This window comes from Diorhabda carinulata, chromosome 4, assembly GCF_026250575.1.
Source record: "Diorhabda carinulata isolate Delta chromosome 4, icDioCari1.1, whole genome shotgun sequence".
Lineage (NCBI taxonomy): Eukaryota > Metazoa > Arthropoda > Insecta > Coleoptera > Chrysomelidae > Diorhabda > Diorhabda carinulata.
In genome coordinates, this window is record NC_079463.1 from 17,161,797 (window position 1) to 17,183,409 (window position 21,613).

Consider the following 21,613-nt stretch of genomic DNA (forward strand, 5'->3'; position numbering starts at 1 on the left):
TTTCAAAGTCTATCTTCCTAATTTGAAGTCGAATTTTAACATTTCTTATATATTTGAGTGAGTTTGCATCTAACTTTGTCAGATATCGTCGATTAACATCCATTGAAGCCCATTGAGGTCGATTGTCACTTTGTGTTGATTGAAAATTTTCAAAGTCAATCTTCCTAATTTGAAGTCGAATTTCAACATTTCTTATATATTTGAGTAAGTTTGCATCTAACTTTGTCAGATATCGTCGATTAACATCCATTGAAGCCCATTGAGGTCGATTGTCACTTTGTGTTGATTGAAAATTTTCAAAGTCTATCTTCCTAATTTGAAGTCGAATTTCAACATTTCCTATATATTTGAGTGAGTTTGCATCTAACTTTGTCAGATATCGTCGATTAACATCCATTGAAGCCCATTGAGGTCGATTGTCACTTTGTGTGGATTGAAAATTTTCAAAGTCTATCTTCCTAATTTGGAGTCGAATTTCAACATTTCTCATATATTCGAGTTAGTTTGCATCTAACTTTGTCAGATATCGTCGATTAACATCCATTGAAGCCCATTGAGGTCGATTGTCACTTTGTGTTGATTGAAAATTTTCAAAGTCAATCTTCCTAATTTGAAGTCGAATTTCAACATTTCTTATATATTTGAGTAAGTTTGCATCTAACTTTGTCAGATATCGTCGATTAACATCCATTGAAGCCCATTGAGGTCGATTGTCACTTTGTGTTGATTGAAAATTTTCAAAGTCTATCTTCCTAATTTGAAGTCGAATTTTAACATTTCTTATATATTTGAGTGAGTTTGCATCTAACATTGTCAGATATCGTCGATTAACATCTATTGAAGCCCATTGAGGTCGATTGTCACTTTGTGATGATTGAAAATTTTCAAAGTCAATCTTCCTAATTTGAAGTCGAATTTCAACATTTCTTATATATTTGAGTAAGTTTGCATCTAACTTTGTCAGATATCGTCGATTAACATCCATTGAAGCCCATTGAGGTCGATTGTCACTTTGTGTTGATTGAAAATTTTCAAAGTCTATCTTCCTAATTTGAAGTCGAATTTCAACATTTCCTATATATTTGAGTGAGTTTGCATCTAACTTTGTCAGATATCGTCGATTAACATCCATTGAAGCCCATTGAGGTCGATTGTCACTTTGTGTGGATTGAAAATTTCCAAAGTCTATCTTCCTAATTTGGAGTCGAATTTCAACATTTCTCATATATTCGAGTTAGTTTGCATCTAACTTTGTCAGATATCGTCGATTAACATCCATTGAAGCCCATTGAGGTCGATTGTCACTTTGTGTTGATTGAAAATTTTCAAAGTCAATCTTCCTAATTTGAAGTCGAATTTCAACATTTCTTATATATTTGAGTAAGTTTGCATCTAACTTTGTCAGATATCGTCGATTAACATCCATTGAAGCCCATTGAGGTCGATTGTCACTTTGTGTTGATTGAAAATTTTCAAAGTCTATCTTCCTAATTTGAAGTCGAATTTTAACATTTCTTATATATTTGAGTGAGTTTGCATCTAACATTGTCAGATATCGTCGATTAATATCTATTGAAGCCCATTGAGGTCGATTGTCACTTTGTGATGATTGAAAATTTTCAAAGTCTATCTTCCTAATTTGAAGTCGAATTTCAACATTTCCTATATATTTGAGTGAGTTTGCATCTAACTTTGTCAGATATCGTCGATTAACATCCATTGAAGCCCATTGAGGTCGATTGTCACTTTGTGTGGATTGAAAATTTTCAAAGTCTATCTTCCTAATTTGGAGTCGAATTTCAACATTTCTCATATATTCGAGTTAGTTTGCATCTAACTTTGTCAGATATCGTCGATTAACATCTATTGAATCCCATTGAGGTCGATTGTCACTTTGTGTTGATTGAAAATTTTCAAAGTCAATCTTCCTAATTTGAAGTCGAATTTCAACATTTCTCATATATTTGAGTGAGTTTGCATCTAACTTTGTCAGATATCGTCGATTAACATCCATTGAAGCCCATTGAGGTCGATTGTCACTTTGTGTTGATTGAAAATTTTCAAAGTCAATCTTCCTAATTTGAAGTCGAATTTCAACATTTCTTATATATTTGAGTAAGTTTGCATCTAACTTTGTCAGATATCGTCGATTAACATCCATTGAAGCCCATTGAGGTCGATTGTCACTTTGTGTTGATTGAAAATTTTCAAAGTCTATCTTCCTAATTTGAAGTCGAATTTTAACATTTCTTATATATTTGAGTGAGTTTGCATCTAACATTGTCAGATATCGTCGATTAACATCTATTGAAGCCCATTGAGGTCGATTGTCACTTTGTGATGATTGAAAATTTTCAAAGTCTATCTTCCTAATTTGAAGTCGAATTTCAACATTTCTCATATATTTGAGTGAGTTTGCATCTAACTTTGTCAGATATCGTCGATTAACATCCATTGAAGCCCATTGAGGTCGATTGTCACTTTGTGTTGATTGAAAATTTTTAAAGTCAATCTTCCTAATTTGAAGTCGAATTTCAACATTTCTCATATATTTGAGTAAGTTTGCATCTAACTTTGTCAGATATCGTCGATTAACATCCATTGAAGCCCATTGAGGTCGATTGTCACTTTGTGATGATTGAAAATTTTCAAAGTCTATCTTCCTAATTTGAAGTCGAATTTTAACATTTCTTATATATTTGAGTGAGTTTGCATCTTACATTGTCAGATATCGTCGATAAACATTTATTGAAGCCCATTGAGGTCGATTGTCACTTTGTGTTGATTGAAAATTTTCAAAGTCTATCTTCCTAATTTGAAGTCGAATTTTAACATTTCCTATATATTTGAGTGAGTCTGCATCTAACTTTGTCAGATATCGTCGATAAACATTTATTGAAGCCCATTGAGGTCGATTGTCACTTTGTGTGGATTGAAAATTTTCAAAGTCTATCTTCCTAATTTGGAGTCGAATTTCAACATTTCTTATATATTTGAGTAAGTTTGCATCTAACTTTGTCAGATATCGTCGATTAACATCCATTGAAGCCCATTGAGGTCGATTGTCACTTTGTGTTGATTGAAAATTTTCAAAGTCAATCTTCCTAATTTGAAGTCGAATTTCAACATTTCTCATATATTTGAGTAAGTTTGCATCTAACTTTGTCAGATATCGTCGATTAACATCCATTGAAGCCCATTGAGGTCGATTGTCACTTTGTGATGATTGAAAATTTTCAAAGTCTATCTTCCTAATTTGAAGTCGAATTTTAACATTTCTTATATATTTGAGTGAGTTTGCATCTTACATTGTCAGATATCGTCGATAAACATTTATTGAAGCCCATTGAGGTCGATTGTCACTTTGTGTTGATTGAAAATTTTCAAAGTCTATCTTCCTAATTTGAAGTCGAATTTTAACATTTCCTATATATTTGAGTGAGTTTGCATCTAACTTTGTCAGATATCGTCGATAAACATTTATTGAAGCCCATTGAGGTCGATTGTCACTTTGTGTTGATTGAAAATTTTCAAAGTCTATCTTCCTAATTTGAAGTCGAATTTCAACATTTCTCATAAATTTGAGTGAGTTGCATCCAACTTTGTCAGATATCGTCGATAAACATCCATTGAAGCCCATTGAGGTCGATTGTCACTTTGTGTTGATTGAAAATTTTCAAAGTCTATCTTCCTAATTTGAAGTCGAATTTCAACATTTCTCATATATTCGAGTTAGTTTGCATCTAACTTTGTCAGATATCGTCGATTAACATCTATTGAAGCCCATTGAGGTCGATTGTCACTTTGTGTTGATTGAAAATTTTCAAAGTCAATCTTCCTAATTTGAAGTCGAATTTCAACATTTCTCATATATTTGAGTGAGTTTGCATCCAACTTTGTCAGATATCGTCGATAAACATCCATTGAAGCCCATTGAGGTCGATTGTCACTTTGTGTTGATTGAAAATTTTTAAAGTCAATCTTCCTAATTTGAAGTCGAATTTCAACATTTCTTATATATTTGAGTGAGTTTGCATCTAACTTTGTCAGATATCGTCGATTAACATCTATTGAAGCCCATTGAGGTCGATTGTCACTTTGTGTTGATTGAAAATTTTCAAAGTCAATCTTCCTAATTTGAAGTCGAATTTCAACATTTCTTATATATTTGAGTGAGTTTGCATCTAACTTTGTCAGATATCGTCGATTAACATCTATTGAAGCCCATTGAGGTCGATTGTCACTTTGTGTTGATTGAAAATTTTCAAAGTCAATCTTCCTAATTTGAAGTCGAATTTCAACATTTCTTATATATTTGAGTAAGTTTGCATCTAACATTGTCAGATATCGTCGATTAACATCCATTGAAGCCCATTGAGGTCGATTGTCACTTTGTGTTGATTGAAAATTTTCAAAGTCAATCTTCCTAATTTGAAGTCGAATTTCAACATTTCTTATATATTTGAGTAAGTTTGCATCTAACATTGTCAGATATCGTCGATTAACATCCATTGAAGCCCATTGAGGTCGATTGTCACTTTGTGTTGATTGAAAATTTTCAAAGTCTATCTTCCTAATTTGGAGTCGAATTTCAACATTTCTCATATATTCGAGTTAGTTTGCATCTAACTTTGTCAGATATCGTCGATTAACATCTATTGAAGCCCATTGAGGTCGATTGTCACTTTGTGATGATTGAAAATTTTCAAAGTCAATCTTCCTAATTTGAAGTCGAATTTCAACATTTCTCATATATTTGAGTGAGTTTGCATCCAACTTTGTCAGATATCGTCGATAAACATCCATTGAAGCCCATTGAGGTCGATTGTCACTTTGTGTTGATTGAAAATTTTTAAAGTCAATCTTCCTAATTTGAAGTCGAATTTCAACATTTCTTATATATTTGAGTAAGTTTGCATCTAACATTGTCAGATATCGTCGATTAACATCCATTGAAGCCCATTGAGGTCGATTGTCACTTTGTGTTGATTGAAAATTTTCAAAGTCAATCTTCTTAATTTGAAGTCGAATTTCAACATTTCTTATATATTTGAGTGAGTTTGCATCTAACTTTGTCAGATATCGTCGATTAACATCTATTGAAGCCCATTGAGGTCGATTGTCACTTTGTGTTGATTGAAAATTTTCAAAGTCTATCTTCCTAATTTGAAGTCGAATTTCAACATTTCCTATATATTTGAGTGAGTTTGCATCTAACTTTGTCAGATATCGTCGATTAACATCCATTGAAGCCCATTGAGGTCGATTGTCACTTTGTGTTGATTGAAAATTTTCAAAGTCTATCTTCCTAATTTGGAGTCGAATTTCAACATTTCTCATATATTCGAGTTAGTTTGCATCTAACTTTGTCAGATATCGTCGATTAACATCCATTGAAGCCCATTGAGGTCGATTGTCACTTTGTGTTGATTGAAAATTTTCAAAGTCTATCTTCCTAATTTGAAGTCGAATTTTAACATTTCTTATATATTTGAGTGAGTTTGCATCTAACTTTGTCAGATATCGTCGATAAACATTCATTGAAGCCCATTGAGGTCGATTGTCACTTTTTGTTGATTGAAAATTTTCAAAGTCTATCTTCCTAATTTGAAGTCGGATTTCAACATTTCTCATATATTTGAGTGAGTTTGCATCCAACTTTGTCAGATATCGTCGATAAACATCCATTGAAGCCCATTGAGGTCGATTGTCACTTTGTGTTGATTGAAAATTTTCAAAGTCAATCTTCCTAATTTGAAGTCGAATTTCAACATTTCCTATATATTTGAGTGAGTTTGCATCTAACTTTGTCAGATATCGTCGATTAACATCCATTGAAGCCCATTGAGGTCGATTGTCACTTTGTGTTGATTGAAAATTTTCAAAGTCTATCTTCCTAATTTGAAGTCGAATTTTAACATTTCTTATATATTTGAGTGAGTTTGCATCTAACATTGTCAGATATCGTCGATTAACATCTATTGAAGCCCATTGAGGTCGATTGTCACTTTGTGATGATTGAAAATTTTCAAAGTCTATCTTCCTAATTTGAAGTCGAATTTCAACATTTCTCATATATTTGAGTGAGTTTGCATCTAACTTTGTCAGATATCGTCGATTAACATCCATTGAAGCCCATTGAGGTCGATTGTCACTTTGTGTTGATTGAAAATTTTTAAAGTCAATCTTCCTAATTTGAAGTCGAATTTCAACATTTCTCATATATTTGAGTAAGTTTGCATCTAACTTTGTCAGATATCGTCGATTAACATCCATTGAAGCCCATTGAGGTCGATTGTCACTTTGTGTGGATTGAAAATTTTCAAAGTCTATCTTCCTAATTTGGAGTCGAATTTCAACATTTCTCATATATTCGAGTTAGTTTGCATCTAACTTTGTCAGATATCGTCGATTAACATCTATTGAAGCCCATTGAGGTCGATTGTCACTTTGTGTTGATTGAAAATTTTCAAAGTCAATCTTCCTAATTTGAAGTCGAATTTCAACATTTCTTATATATTTGAGTAAGTTTGCATCTAACTTTGTCAGATATCGTCGATTAACATCCATTGAAGCCCATTGAGGTCGATTGTCACTTTGTGTTGATTGAAAATTTTCAAAGTCAATCTTCCTAATTTGAAGTCGAATTTCAACATTTCTCATATATTTGAGTGAGTTTGCATCTAACTTTGTCAGATATCGTCGATTAACATCCATTGAAGCCCATTGAGGTCGATTGTCACTTTGTGTTGATTGAAAATTTTCAAAGTCTATCTTCCTAATTTGGAGTCGAATTTCAACATTTCTCATATATTCGAGTTAGTTTGCATCTAACTTTGTCAGATATCGTCGATTAACATCCATTGAAGCCCATTGAGGTCGATTGTCACTTTGTGTTGATTGAAAATTTTCAAAGTCAATCTTCCTAATTTGAAGTCGAATTTCAACATTTCTTATATATTTGAGTAAGTTTGCATCTAACTTTGTCAGATATCGTCGATTAACATCCATTGAAGCCCATTGAGGTCGATTGTCACTTTGTGTTGATTGAAAATTTTCAAAGTCTATCTTCCTAATTTGAAGTCGAATTTTAACATTTCTTATATATTTGAGTGAGTTTGCATCTAACATTGTCAGATATCGTCGATTAACATCTATTGAAGCCCATTGAGGTCGATTGTCACTTTGTGATGATTGAAAATTTTCAAAGTCTATCTTCCTAATTTGAAGTCGAATTTCAACATTTCCTATATATTTGAGTGAGTTTGCATCTAACTTTGTCAGATATCGTCGATTAACATCCATTGAAGCCCATTGAGGTCGATTGTCACTTTGTGTGGATTGAAAATTTTCAAAGTCTATCTTCCTAATTTGGAGTCGAATTTCAACATTTCTCATATATTCGAGTTAGTTTGCATCTAACTTTGTCAGATATCGTCGATTAACATCTATTGAATCCCATTGAGGTCGATTGTCACTTTGTGTTGATTGAAAATTTTCAAAGTCAATCTTCCTAATTTGAAGTCGAATTTCAACATTTCTTATATATTTGAGTAAGTTTGCATCTAACTTTGTCAGATATCGTCGATTAACATCCATTGAAGCCCATTGAGGTCGATTGTCACTTTGTGTTGATTGAAAATTTTCAAAGTCAATCTTCCTAATTTGAAGTCGAATTTCAACATTTCTCATATATTTGAGTGAGTTTGCATCTAACTTTGTCAGATATCGTCGATTAACATCCATTGAAGCCCATTGAGGTCGATTGTCACTTTGTGTTGATTGAAAATTTTCAAAGTCAATCTTCCTAATTTGAAGTCGAATTTCAACATTTCTTATATATTTGAGTAAGTTTGCATCTAACTTTGTCAGATATCGTCGATTAACATCCATTGAAGCCCATTGAGGTCGATTGTCACTTTGTGTTGATTGAAAATTTTCAAAGTCAATCTTCCTAATTTGAAGTCGAATTTTAACATTTCTTATATATTTGAGTGAGTTTGCATCTAACATTGTCAGATATCGTCGATTAACATCTATTGAAGCCCATTGAGGTCGATTGTCACTTTGTGATGATTGAAAATTTTCAAAGTCTATCTTCCTAATTTGAAGTCGAATTTCAACATTTCTCATATATTTGAGTGAGTTTGCATCTAACTTTGTCAGATATCGTCGATTAACATCCATTGAAGCCCATTGAGGTCGATTGTCACTTTGTGTTGATTGAAAATTTTTTAAGTCAATCTTCCTAATTTGAAGTCGAATTTCAACATTTCTCATATATTTGAGTAAGTTTGCATCTAACTTTGTCAGATATCGTCGATTAACATCCATTGAAGCCCATTGAGGTCGATTGTCACTTTGTGATGATTGAAAATTTTCAAAGTCTATCTTCCTAATTTGAAGTCGAATTTTAACATTTCTTATATATTTGAGTGAGTTTGCATCTTACATTGTCAGATATCGTCGATAAACATTCATTGAAGCCCATTGAGGTCGATTGTCACTTTGTGTTGATTGAAAATTTTCAAAGTCTATCTTCCTAATTTGAAGTCGAATTTTAACATTTCCTATATATTTGAGTGAGTTTGCATCTAACTTTGTCAGATATCGTCGATAAACATTTATTGAAGCCCATTGAGGTCGATTGTCACTTTGTGTTGATTGAAAATTTTCAAAGTCTATCTTCCTAATTTGAAGTCGAATTTCAACATTTCTCATAAATTTGAGTGAGTTGCATCCAACTTTGTCAGATATCGTCGATAAACATCCATTGAAGCCCATTGAGGTCGATTGTCACTTTGTGTTGATTGAAAATTTTCAAAGTCTATCTTCCTAATTTGAAGTCGAATTTCAACATTTCTCATATATTCGAGTTAGTTTGCATCTAACTTTGTCAGATATCGTCGATTAACATCTATTGAAGCCCATTGAGGTCGATTGTCACTTTGTGTTGATTGAAAATTTTCAAAGTCAATCTTCCTAATTTGAAGTCGAATTTCAACATTTCTCATATATTTGAGTGAGTTTGCATCCAACTTTGGCAGATATCGTCGATAAACATCCATTGAAGCCCATTGAGGTCGATTGTCACTTTGTGTTGATTGAAAATTTTTAAAGTCAATCTTCCTAATTTGAAGTCGAATTTCAACATTTCTTATATATTTGAGTGAGTTTGCATCTAACGTTGTCAGATATCGTCGATTAACATCTATTGAAGCCCATTGAGGTCGATTGTCACTTTGTGTTGATTGAAAATTTTCAAAGTCAATCTTCCTAATTTGAAGTCGAATTTCAACATTTCTTATATATTTGAGTGAGTTTGCATCTAACTTTGTCAGATATCGTCGATTAACATCTATTGAAGCCCATTGAGGTCGATTGTCACTTTGTGTTGATTGAAAATTTTCAAAGTCAATCTTCCTAATTTGAAGTCGAATTTCAACATTTCTTATATATTTGAGTAAGTTTGCATCTAACATTGTCAGATATCGTCGATTAACATCCATTGAAGCCCATTGAGGTCGATTGTCACTTTGTGTTGATTGAAAATTTTCAAAGTCTATCTTCCTAATTTGAAGTCGAATTTCAACATTTCTCATATATTTGAGTGAGTTTGCATCCAACTTTGTCAGATATCGTCGATAAACATCCATTGAAGCCCATTGAGGTCGATTGTCACTTTGTGTTGATTGAAAATTTTCAAAGTCAATCTTCCTAATTTGAAGTCGAATTTCAACATTTCTTATATATTTGAGTGAGTTTGCATCTAACTTTGTCAGATATCGTCGATTAACATCTATTGAAGCCCATTGAGGTCGATTGTCACTTTGTGTTGATTGAAAATTTTCAAAGTCAATCTTCCTAATTTGAAGTCGAATTTCAACATTTCTTATATATTTGAGTAAGTTTGCATCTAACATTGTCAGATATCGTCGATTAACATCCATTGAAGCCCATTGAGGTCGATTGTCACTTTGTGTTGATTGAAAATTTTCAAAGTCTATCTTCCTAATTTGGAGTCGAATTTCAACATTTCTCATATATTCGAGTTAGTTTGCATCTAACTTTGTCAGATATCGTCGATTAACATCTATTGAAGCCCATTGAGGTCGATTGTCACTTTGTGTTGATTGAAAATTTTCAAAGTCAATCTTCCTAATTTGAAGTCGAATTTCAACATTTCTCATATATTTGAGTGAGTTTGCATCCAACTTTGTCAGATATCGTCGATAAACATCCATTGAAGCCCATTGAGGTCGATTGTCACTTTGTGTTGATTGAAAATTTTTAAAGTCAATCTTCCTAATTTGAAGTCGAATTTCAACATTTCTTATATATTTGAGTAAGTTTGCATCTAACATTGTCAGATATCGTCGATTAACATCCATTGAAGCCCATTAAGGTCGATTGTCACTTTGTGTTGATTGAAAATTTTCAAAGTCAATCTTCTTAATTTGAAGTCGAATTTCAACATTTCTTATATATTTGAGTGAGTTTGCATCTAACTTTGTCAGATATCGTCGATTAACATCTATTGAAGCCCATTGAGGTCGATTGTCACTTTGTGTTGATTGAAAATTTTCAAAGTCTATCTTCCTAATTTGAAGTCGAATTTCAACATTTCTCATATATTTGAGTGAGTTTGCATCCAACTTTGTCAGATATCGTCGATAAACATCCATTGAAGCCCATTGAGGTCGATTGTCACTTTGTGTTGATTGAAAATTTTCAAAGTCAATCTTCCTAATTTGAAGTCGAATTTCAACATTTCTTATATATTTGAGTGAGTTTGCATCTAACTTTGTCAGATATCGTCGATTAACATCTATTGAAGCCCATTGAGGTCGATTGTCACTTTGTGTTGATTGAAAATTTTCAAAGTCAATCTTCCTAATTTGAAGTCGAATTTCAATATTTCTTATATATTTGAGTAAGTTTACATCTAACATTGTCAGATATCGTCGATTAACATCCATTGAAGCCCATTGAGGTCGATTGTCACTTTGTGTTGATTGAAAATTTTCAAAGTCTATCTTCCTAATTTGGAGTCGAATTTCAACATTTCTCATATATTCGAGTTAGTTTGCATCTAACTTTGTCAGGTATCGTCGATTAACATCCATTGAAGCCCATTGAGGTCGATTGTCACTTTGTGTTGATTGAAAATTTTCAAAGTCTATCTTCCTAATTTGAAGTCGAATTTTAACATTTCTTATATATTTGAGTGAGTTTGCATCTTACATTGTCAGATATCGTCGATAAACATTCATTGAAGCCCATTGAGGTCGATTGTCACTTTGTGTTGATTGAAAATTTTCAAAGTCAATCTTCCTAATTTGAAGTCGAATTTCAACATTTCCTATATATTTGAGTGAGTTTGCATCTAACTTTGTCAGATATCGTCGATTAACATCCATTGAAGCCCATTGAGGTCGATTGTCACTTTGTGTTGATTGAAAATTTTCAAAGTCTATCTTCCTAATTTGGAGTCGAATTTCAACATTTCTCATATATTCGAGTTAGTTTGCATCTAACTTTGTCAGATATCGTCGATTAACATCCATTGAAGCCCATTGAGGTCGATTGTCACTTTGTGTTGATTGAAAATTTTCAAAGTCTATCTTCCTAATTTGAAGTCGAATTTTAACATTTCTTATATATTTGAGTGAGTTTGCATCTAACTTTGTCAGATATCGTCGATAAACATTCATTGAAGCCCATTGAGGTCGATTGTCACTTTGTGTTGATTGAAAATTTTCAAAGTCTATCTTCCTAATTTGAAGTCGGATTTCAACATTTCTCATATATTTGAGTGAGTTTGCATCCAACTTTGTCAGATATCGTCGATAAACATCCATTGAAGCCCATTGAGGTCGATTGTCACTTTGTGTTGATTGAAAATTTTCAAAGTCAATCTTCCTAATTTGAAGTCGAATTTCAACATTTCCTATATATTTGAGTGAGTTTGCATCTAACTTTGTCAGATATCGTCGATTAACATCCATTGAAGCCCATTGAGGTCGATTGTCACTTTGTGTTGATTGAAAATTTTCAAAGTCTATCTTCCTAATTTGGAGTCGAATTTCAACATTTCTCATATATTCGAGTTAGTTTGCATCTAACTTTGTCAGATATCGTCGATTAACATCTATTGAAGCCCATTGAGGTCGATTGTCACTTTGTGTTGATTGAAAATTTTCAAAGTCAATCTTCCTAATTTGAAGTCGAATTTCAACATTTCTCATATATTTGAGTAAGTTTGCATCTAACTTTGTCAGATATCGTCGATTAACATCCATTGAAGCCCATTGAGGTCGATTGTCACTTTGTGTTGATTGAAAATTCTCAAAGTCTATCTTCCTAATTTGGAGTCGAATTTCAACATCTCTCATATATTTGAGTGAGTTTGCATCCAACTTTGTCTGATATCGTCGATTAACATCTATTGAAGCCCATTGAGGTCGATTGTCACTTTGTGTTGATTGAAAATTTTCAAAGTCTATCTTCCTAATTTGAAGTCGAATTTCAACATTTCGCATATATTAGAGTGAGTTTGCATCCAACTTTGTCTGATATCGTCGATTAACATCTATTGAAGCCCATTGAGGTCGATTGTCACTTTGTGTTGATTGAAAATTTTCAAAGTCTATCTTCCTAATTTGAAGTCGAATTTTAACATTTCTTATATATTTGAGTGAATTTGCATCTAACTTTGTCAGATATCGTCGATAAACATTCATTGAAGCCCATTGAGGTCGATTGTCACTTTGTGTTGATTGAAAATTTTCAGTCAATCTTCCTAATTTGAAGTCGAATTTCAACATTTCTTATATATTTGAGTAAGTTTGCATCTAACTTTGTCAGATATCGTCGATAAACATTCATTGAAGCCCATTGAGGTCGATTGTCACTTTGTGTTGATTGAAAATTTTCAAAGTCAATCTTCCTAATTTGAAGTCGAATTTCAACATTTCTTATATATTTGAGTAAGTTTGCATCTAACATTGTCAGGTATCGTCGATTAACATCCATTGAAGCCCATTGAGGTCGATTGTCACTTTGTGTTGATTGAAAATTTTCAAAGTCTATCTTCCTAATTTGAAGTCGAATTTTAACATTTCTTATATATTTGAGTGAGTTTGCATCTAACTTTGTCAGATATCGTCGATTAACATCTATTGAAGCCCATTGAGGTCGATTGTCACTTTGTGTTGATTGAAAATTTTCAAAGTCAATCTTCCTAATTTGAAGTCGAATTTCAACATTTCTTATATATTTGAGTGAGTTTGCATCTTACATTGTCAGATATCGTCGATAAACATTCATTGAAGCCCATTGAGGTCGATTGTCACTTTGTGTTGATTGAAAATTTTCAAAGTCAATCTTCCTAATTTGAAGTCGAATTTCAACATTTCCTATATATTTGAGTGAGTTTGCATCTAACTTTGTCAGATATCGTCGATAAACATCCATTGAAGCCCATTGAGGTCGATTGTCACTTTGTGTTGATTGAAAATTTTCAAAGTCAATCTTCCTAATTTGAAGTCGAATTTCAACATTTCTTATATATTTGAGTGAGTTTGCATCTAACTTTGTCAGATATCGTCGATTAACATCTATTGAAGCCCATTGAGGTCGATTGTCACTTTGTGTTGATTGAAAATTTTCAAAGTCAATCTTCCTAATTTGAAGTCAAATTTCAACATTTCTTATATATTTGAGTAAGTTTGCATCTAACATTGTCAGATATCGTCGATTAACATCCATTGAAGCCCATTGAGGTCGATTGTCACTTTGTGTTGATTGAAAATTTTCAAAGTCTATCTTCCTAATTTGGAGTCGAATTTCAACATTTCTCATATATTCGAGTTAGTTTGCATCTAACTTTGTCAGATATCGTCGATTAACATCTATTGAAGCCCATTGAGGTCGATTGTCACTTTGTGTTGATTGAAAATTTTCAAAGTCAATCTTCCTAATTTGAAGTCGAATTTCAACATTTCTCATATATTTGAGTGAGTTTGCATCCAACTTTGTCAGATATCGTCGATAAACATCCATTGAAGCCCATTGAGGTCGATTGTCACTTTGTGTTGATTGAAAATTTTTAAAGTCAATCTTCCTAATTTGAAGTCGAATTTCAACATTTCTTATATATTTGAGTAAGTTTGCATCTAACATTGTCAGATATCGTCGATTAACATCCATTGAAGCCCATTGAGGTCGATTGTCACTTTGTGTTGATTGAAAATTTTCAAAGTCAATCTTCCTAATTTGAAGTCGAATTTCAACATTTCTTATATATTTGAGTAAGTTTGCATCTAACATTGTCAGATATCGTCGATTAACATCCATTGAAGCCCATTCAACATTTCTCATATATTCGAGTTAGTTTGCATCTAACTTTGTCAGATATCGTCGATTAACATCCATTGAAGCCCATTGAGGTCGATTGTCACTTTGTGTTGATTGAAAATTTTCAAAGTCAATCTTCTTAATTTGAAGTCGAATTTCAACATTTCTTATATATTTAAGTGAGTTTGCATCTAACTTTGTCAGATATCGTCGATTAACATCTATTGAAGCCCATTGAGGTCGATTGTCACTTTGTGTTGATTGAAAATTTTCAAAGTCTATCTTCCTAATTTGAAGTCGAATTTCAACATTTCTCATATATTTGAGTGAGTTTGCATCCAACTTTGTCAGATATCGTCGATAAACATCCATTGAAGCCCATTGAGGTCGATTGTCACTTTGTGTTGATTGAAAATTTTCAAAGTCAATCTTCCTAATTTGAAGTCGAATTTCAACATTTCTTATATATTTGAGTGAGTTTGCATCTAACTTTGTCAGATATCGTCGATTAACATCTATTGAAGCCCATTGAGGTCGATTGTCACTTTGTGTTGATTGAAAATTTTCAAAGTCAATCTTCCTAATTTGAAGTCGAATTTCAACATTTCTTATATATTTGAGTAAGTTTACATCTAACATTGTCAGATATCGTCGATTTACATCCATTGAAGCCCATTGAGGTCGATTGTCACTTTGTGTTGATTGAAAATTTTCAAAGTCTATCTTCCTAATTTGGAGTCGAATTTCAACATTTCTCATATATTCGAGTTAGTTTGCATCTAACTTTGTCAGGTATCGTCGATTAACATCCATTGAAGCCCATTGAGGTCGATTGTCACTTTGTGTTGATTGAAAATTTTCAAAGTCTTTCTTCCTAATTTGAAGTCGAATTTTAACATTTCTTATATATTTGAGTGAGTTTGCATCTTACATTGTCAGATATCGTCGATAAACATTCATTGAAGCCCATTGAGGTCGATTGTCACTTTGTGTTGATTGAAAATTTTCAAAGTCAATCTTCCTAATTTGAAGTCGAATTTCAACATTTCCTATATATTTGAGTGAGTTTGCATCTAACTTTGTCAGATATCGTCGATTAACATCCATTGAAGCCCATTGAGGTCGATTGTCACTTTGTGTTGATTGAAAATTTTCAAAGTCTATCTTCCTAATTTGGAGTCGAATTTCAACATTTCTCATATATTCGAGTTAGTTTGCATCTAACTTTGTCAGATATCGTCGATTAACATCCATTGAAGCCCATTGAGGTCGATTGTCACTTTGTGTTGATTGAAAATTTTCAAAGTCTATCTTCCTAATTTGAAGTCGAATTTTAACATTTCTTATATATTTGAGTGAGTTTGCATCTAACTTTGTCAGATATCGTCGATAAACATTCATTGAAGCCCATTGAGGTCGATTGTCACTTTGTGTTGATTGAAAATTTTCAAAGTCTATCTTCCTAATTTGAAGTCGGATTTCAACATTTCTCATATATTTGAGTGAGTTTGCATCCAACTTTGTCAGATATCGTCGATAAACATCCATTGAAGCCCATTGAGGTCGATTGTCACTTTGTGTTGATTGAAAATTTTCAAAGTCAATCTTCCTAATTTGAAGTCGAATTTCAACATTTCCTATATATTTGAGTGAGTTTGCATCTAACTTTGTCAGATATCGTCGATTAACATCCATTGAAGCCCATTGAGGTCGATTGTCACTTTGTGTTGATTGAAAATTTTCAAAGTCTATCTTCCTAATTTGGAGTCGAATTTCAACATTTCTCATATATTCGAGTTAGTTTGCATCTAACTTTGTCAGATATCGTCGATTAACATCCATTGAAGCCCATTCAACATTTCTCATATATTCGAGTTAGTTTGCATCTAACTTTGTCAGATATCGTCGATTAACATCCATTGAAGCCCATTGAGGTCGATTGTCACTTTGTGTTGATTGAAAATTTTCAAAGTCAATCTTCTTAATTTGAAGTCGGATTTCAACATTTCTTATATATTTGAGTGAGTTTGCATCTAACTTTGTCAGATATCGTCGATTAACATCTATTGAAGCCCATTGAGGTCGATTGTCACTTTGTGTTGATTGAAAATTTTCAAAGTCTATCTTCCTAATTTGAAGTCGAATTTCAACATTTCTCATATATTTGAGTGAGTTTGCATCCAACTTTGTCAGATATCGTCGATAAACATCCATTGAAGCCCATTGAGGTCGATTGTCACTTTGTGTTGATTGAAAATTTTCAAAGTCAATCTTCCTAATTTGAAGTCGAATTTCAACATTTCTTATATATTTGAGTGAGTTTGCATCAAACTTTGTCAGATATCGTCGATTAACATCTATTGAAGCCCATTGAGGTCGATTGTCACTTTGTGTTGATTGAAAATTTTCAAAGTCAATCTTCCTAATTTGAAGTCGAATTTCAACATTTCTTATATATTTGAGTAAGTTTACATCTAACATTGTCAGATATCGTCGATTAACATCCATTGAAGCCCATTGAGGTCGATTGTCACTTTGTGTTGATTGAAAATTTTCAAAGTCTATCTTCCTAATTTGGAGTCGAATTTCAACATTTCTCATATATTCGAGTTAGTTTGCATCTAACTTTGTCAGGTATCGTCGATTAACATCCATTGAAGCCCATTGAGGTCGATTGTCACTTTGTGTTGATTGAAAATTTTCAAAGTCTATCTTCCTAATTTGAAGTCGAATTTTAACATTTCTTATATATTTGAGTGAGTTTGCATCTTACATTGTCAGATATCGTCGATAAACATTCATTGAAGCCCATTGAGGTCGATTGTCACTTTGTGTTGATTGAAAATTTTCAAAGTCAATCTTCCTAATTTGAAGTCGAATTTCAACATTTCCTATATATTTGAGTGAGTTTGCATCTAACTTTGTCAGATATCGTCGATTAACATCCATTGAAGCCCATTGAGGTCGATTGTCACTTTGTGTTGATTGAAAATTTTCAAAGTCTATCTTCCTAATTTGGAGTCGAATTTCAACATTTCTCATATATTCGAGTTAGTTTGCATCTAACTTTGTCAGATATCGTCGATAAACATCCATTGAAGCCCATTGAGGTCGATTGTCACTTTGTGTTGATTGAAAATTTTCAAAGTCTATCTTCCTAATTTGAAGTCGAATTTTAACATTTCTTATATATTTGAGTGAGTTTGCATCTAACTTTGTCAGATATCGTCGATAAACATTCATTGAAGCCCATTGAGGTCGATTGTCACTTTGTGTTGATTGAAAATTTTCAAAGTCTATCTTCCTAATTTGAAGTCGGATTTCAACATTTCTCATATATTTGAGTGAGTTTGCATCCAACTTTGTCAGATATCGTCGATAAACATCCATTGAAGCCCATTGAGGTCGATTGTCACTTTGTGTTGATTGAAAATTTTCAAAGTCAATCTTCCTAATTTGAAGTCGAATTTCAACATTTCCTATATATTTGAGTGAGTTTGCATCTAACTTTGTCAGATATCGTCGATTAACATCCATTGAAGCCCATTGAGGTCGATTGTCACTTTGTGTTGATTGAAAATTTTCAAAGTCTATCTTCCTAATTTGGAGTCGAATTTCAACATTTCTCATATATTCGAGTTAGTTTGCATCTAACTTTGTCAGATATCGTCGATTAACATCTATTGAAGCCCATTGAGGTCGATTGTCACTTTGTGTTGATTGAAAATTTTCAAAGTCAATCTTCCTAATTTGAAGTCGAATTTCAACATTTCTCATATATTTGAGTAAGTTTGCATCTAACTTTCTCAGATATCGTCGATTAACATCCATTGAAGCCCATTGAGGTCGATTGTCACTTTGTGTTGATTGAAAATTTTCAAAGTCTATCTTCCTAATTTGGAGTCGAATTTCAACATTTCTCATATATTTGAGTGAGTTTGCATCCAACTTTGTCTGATATCGTCGATTAACATCTATTGAAGCCCATTGAGGTCGATTGTCACTTTGTGTTGATTGAAAATTTTCAAAGTCTATCTTCCTAATTTGAAGTCGAATTTCAACATTTCGCATATATTTGAGTGAGTTTGCATCCAACTTTGTCTGATATCGTCGATTAACATCTATTGAAGCCCATTGAGGTCGATTGTCACTTTGTGTTGATTGAAAATTTTCAAAGTCTATCTTCCTAATTTGAAGTCGAATTTCAACATTTCTTATATATTTGAGTGAATTTGCATCTAACTTTGTCAGATATCGTCGATAAACATTCATTGAAGCCCATTGAGGTCGATTGTCACTTTGTGTTGATTGAAAATTTTCAGTCAATCTTCCTAATTTGAAGTCGAATTTCAACATTTCTTATATATTTGAGTAAGTTTGCATCTAACTTTGTCAGATATCGTCGATAAACATTCATTGAAGCCCATTGAGGTCGATTGTCACTTTGTGTTTATTGAAAATTTTCAAAGTCAATCTTCCTAATTTGAAGTCGAATTTCAACATTTCGCATATATTTGAGTGAGTTTGCATCCAACTTTGTCAGATATCGTCGATTAACATCTATTGAAGCCCATTGAGGTCGATTGTCACTTTGTGTTGATTGAAAATTTTCAAAGTCTATCTTCCTAATTTGAGGTCGAATTTCAACATTTCTTATATATTTGAGTGAATTTGCATCTAACTTTGTCAGATATCGTCGATAAACATTCATTGAAGCCCATTGAGGTCGATTGTCACTTTGTGTTGATTGAAAATTTTCAGTCAATCTTCCTAATTTGAAGTCGAATTTCAACATTTCTTATATATTTGAGTAAGTTTGCATCTAACTTTGTCAGATATCGTCGATAAACATTCATTGAAGCCCATTGAGGTCGATTGTCACTTTGTGTTGATTGAAAATTTTCAAAGTCAATCTTCCTAATTTGAAGTCGAATTTCAACATTTCCTATATATTTGAGTGAGTTTGCATCTAACTTTGTCAGATATCGTCGATTAACATCCATTGAAGCCCATTGAGGTCGATTGTCACTTTGTGTTGATTGAAAATTTTCAAAGTCTATCTTCCTAATTTGGAGTCGAATTTCAACATTTCTCATATATTCGAGTTAGTTTGCATCTAACTTTGTCAGATATCGTCGATTAACATCCATTGAAGCCCATTGAGGTCGATTGTCACTTTGTGTTGATTGAAAATTTTCAAAGTCTATCTTCCTAATTTGAAGTCGAATTTTAACATTTCTTATATATTTGAGTGAGTTTGCATCTAACTTTGTCAGATATCGTCGATTTACATCCATTGAAGCCCATTGAGGTCGATTGTCACTTTGTGTTGATTGAAAATTTTCAAAGTCTATCTTCCTAATTTGGAGTCGAATTTCAACATTTCTCATATATTCGAGTTAGTTTGCATCTAACTTTGTCAGGTATCGTCGATTAACATCCATTGAAGCCCATTGAGGTCGATTGTCACTTTGTGTTGATTGAAAATTTTCAAAGTCTATCTTCCTAATTTGGAGTCGAATTTCAACATTTCTCATATATTCGAGTTAGTTTGCATCTAACTTTGTCAGATATCGTCGATTAACATCTATTGAAGCCCATTGAGGTCGATTGTCACTTTGTGTTGATTGAAAATTTTCAAAGTCAATCTTCCTAATTTGAAGTCGAATTTCAACATTTCTCATATATTTGAGTAAGTTTGCATCTAACTTTGTCAGATATCGTCGATTAACATCCATTGAAGCCCATTGAGGTCGATTGTCACTTTGTGTTGATTGAAAATTTTCAAAGTCTATCTTCCTAATTTGGAGTCGAATTTCAACATTTCTCATATATTTGAGTGAGTTTGCATCCAACTTTGTCTGATATCGTCGATTAACATCTATTGAAGCCCATTGAGGTCGATTGTCACTTTGTGTTGATTGAAAATTTTCAAAGTCTATCTTCCTAATTTGAAGTCGAATTTCAACATTTCGCATATATTTGAGTGAGTTTGCATCCAACTTTGTCTGATATCGTCGATTAACATCTATTGAAGCCCATTGAGGTCGATTGTCACTTTGTGTTGATTGAAAATTTTCAAAGTCTATCTTCCTAATTTGAAGTCGAATTTCAACATTTCTTATATATTTGAGTGAATTTGCATCTAACTTTGTCAGATATCGTCGATAAACATTCATTGAAGCCCATTGAGGTCGATTGTCACTTTGTGTTGATTGAAAATTTTCAGTCAATCTTCCTAATTTGAAGTCGAATTTCAACATTTCTTATATATTTGAGTAAGTTTGCATCTAACTTTGTCAGATATCGTCGATAAACATTCATTGAAGCCCATTGAGGTCGATTGTCACTTTGTGTTTATTGAAAATTTTCAAAGTCAATCTTCCTAATTTGAAGTCGAATTTCAACATTTCTTATATATTTGAGTAAGTTTTCATCTAACATTGTCAGGTATCGTCGATTAACATCCATTGAAGCCCATTGAGGTCGATTGTCACTTTGTGTTGATTGAAAATTTTCAAAGTCTATCTTCCTAATTTGAAGTCGAATTTTAACATTTCTTATATATTTGAGTGAGTTTGCATCTAACTTTGTCAGATATCGTCGATTAACATCTATTGAAGCCCATTGAGGTCGATTGTCACTTTGTGTTGATTGAAAATTTTCAAAGTCAATCTTCCTAATTTGAAGTCGAATTTCAACATTTCTTATATATTTGAGTGAGTTTGCATCTTACATTGTCAGATATCGTCGATAAACATTCATTGAAGCCCATTGAGGTCGATTGTCACTTTGTGTTGATTGAAAATTTTCAAAGTCAATCTTCCTAATTTGAAGTCGAATTTCAACATTTCCTATATATTTGAGTGAGTTTGCATCTAACTTTGTCAGATATCGTCGATAAACATCCATTGAAGCCCATTGAGGTCGATTGTCACTTTGTGTTGATTGAAAATTTTCAAAGTCAATCTTCCTAATTTGAAGTCGAATTTCAACATTTCTTATATATTTGAGTGAGTTTGCATCTAACTTTGTCAGATATCGTCGATTAACATCTATTGAAGCCCATTGAGGTCGATTGTCACTTTGTGTTGATTGAAAATTTTCAAAGTCAATCTTCCTAATTTGAAGTCGAATTTCAACATTTCTTATATATTTGAGTAAGTTTGCATCTAACATTGTCAGATATCGTCGATTAACATCCATTGAAGCCCATTGAGGTCGATTGTCACTTTGTGTTGATTGAAAATTTTCA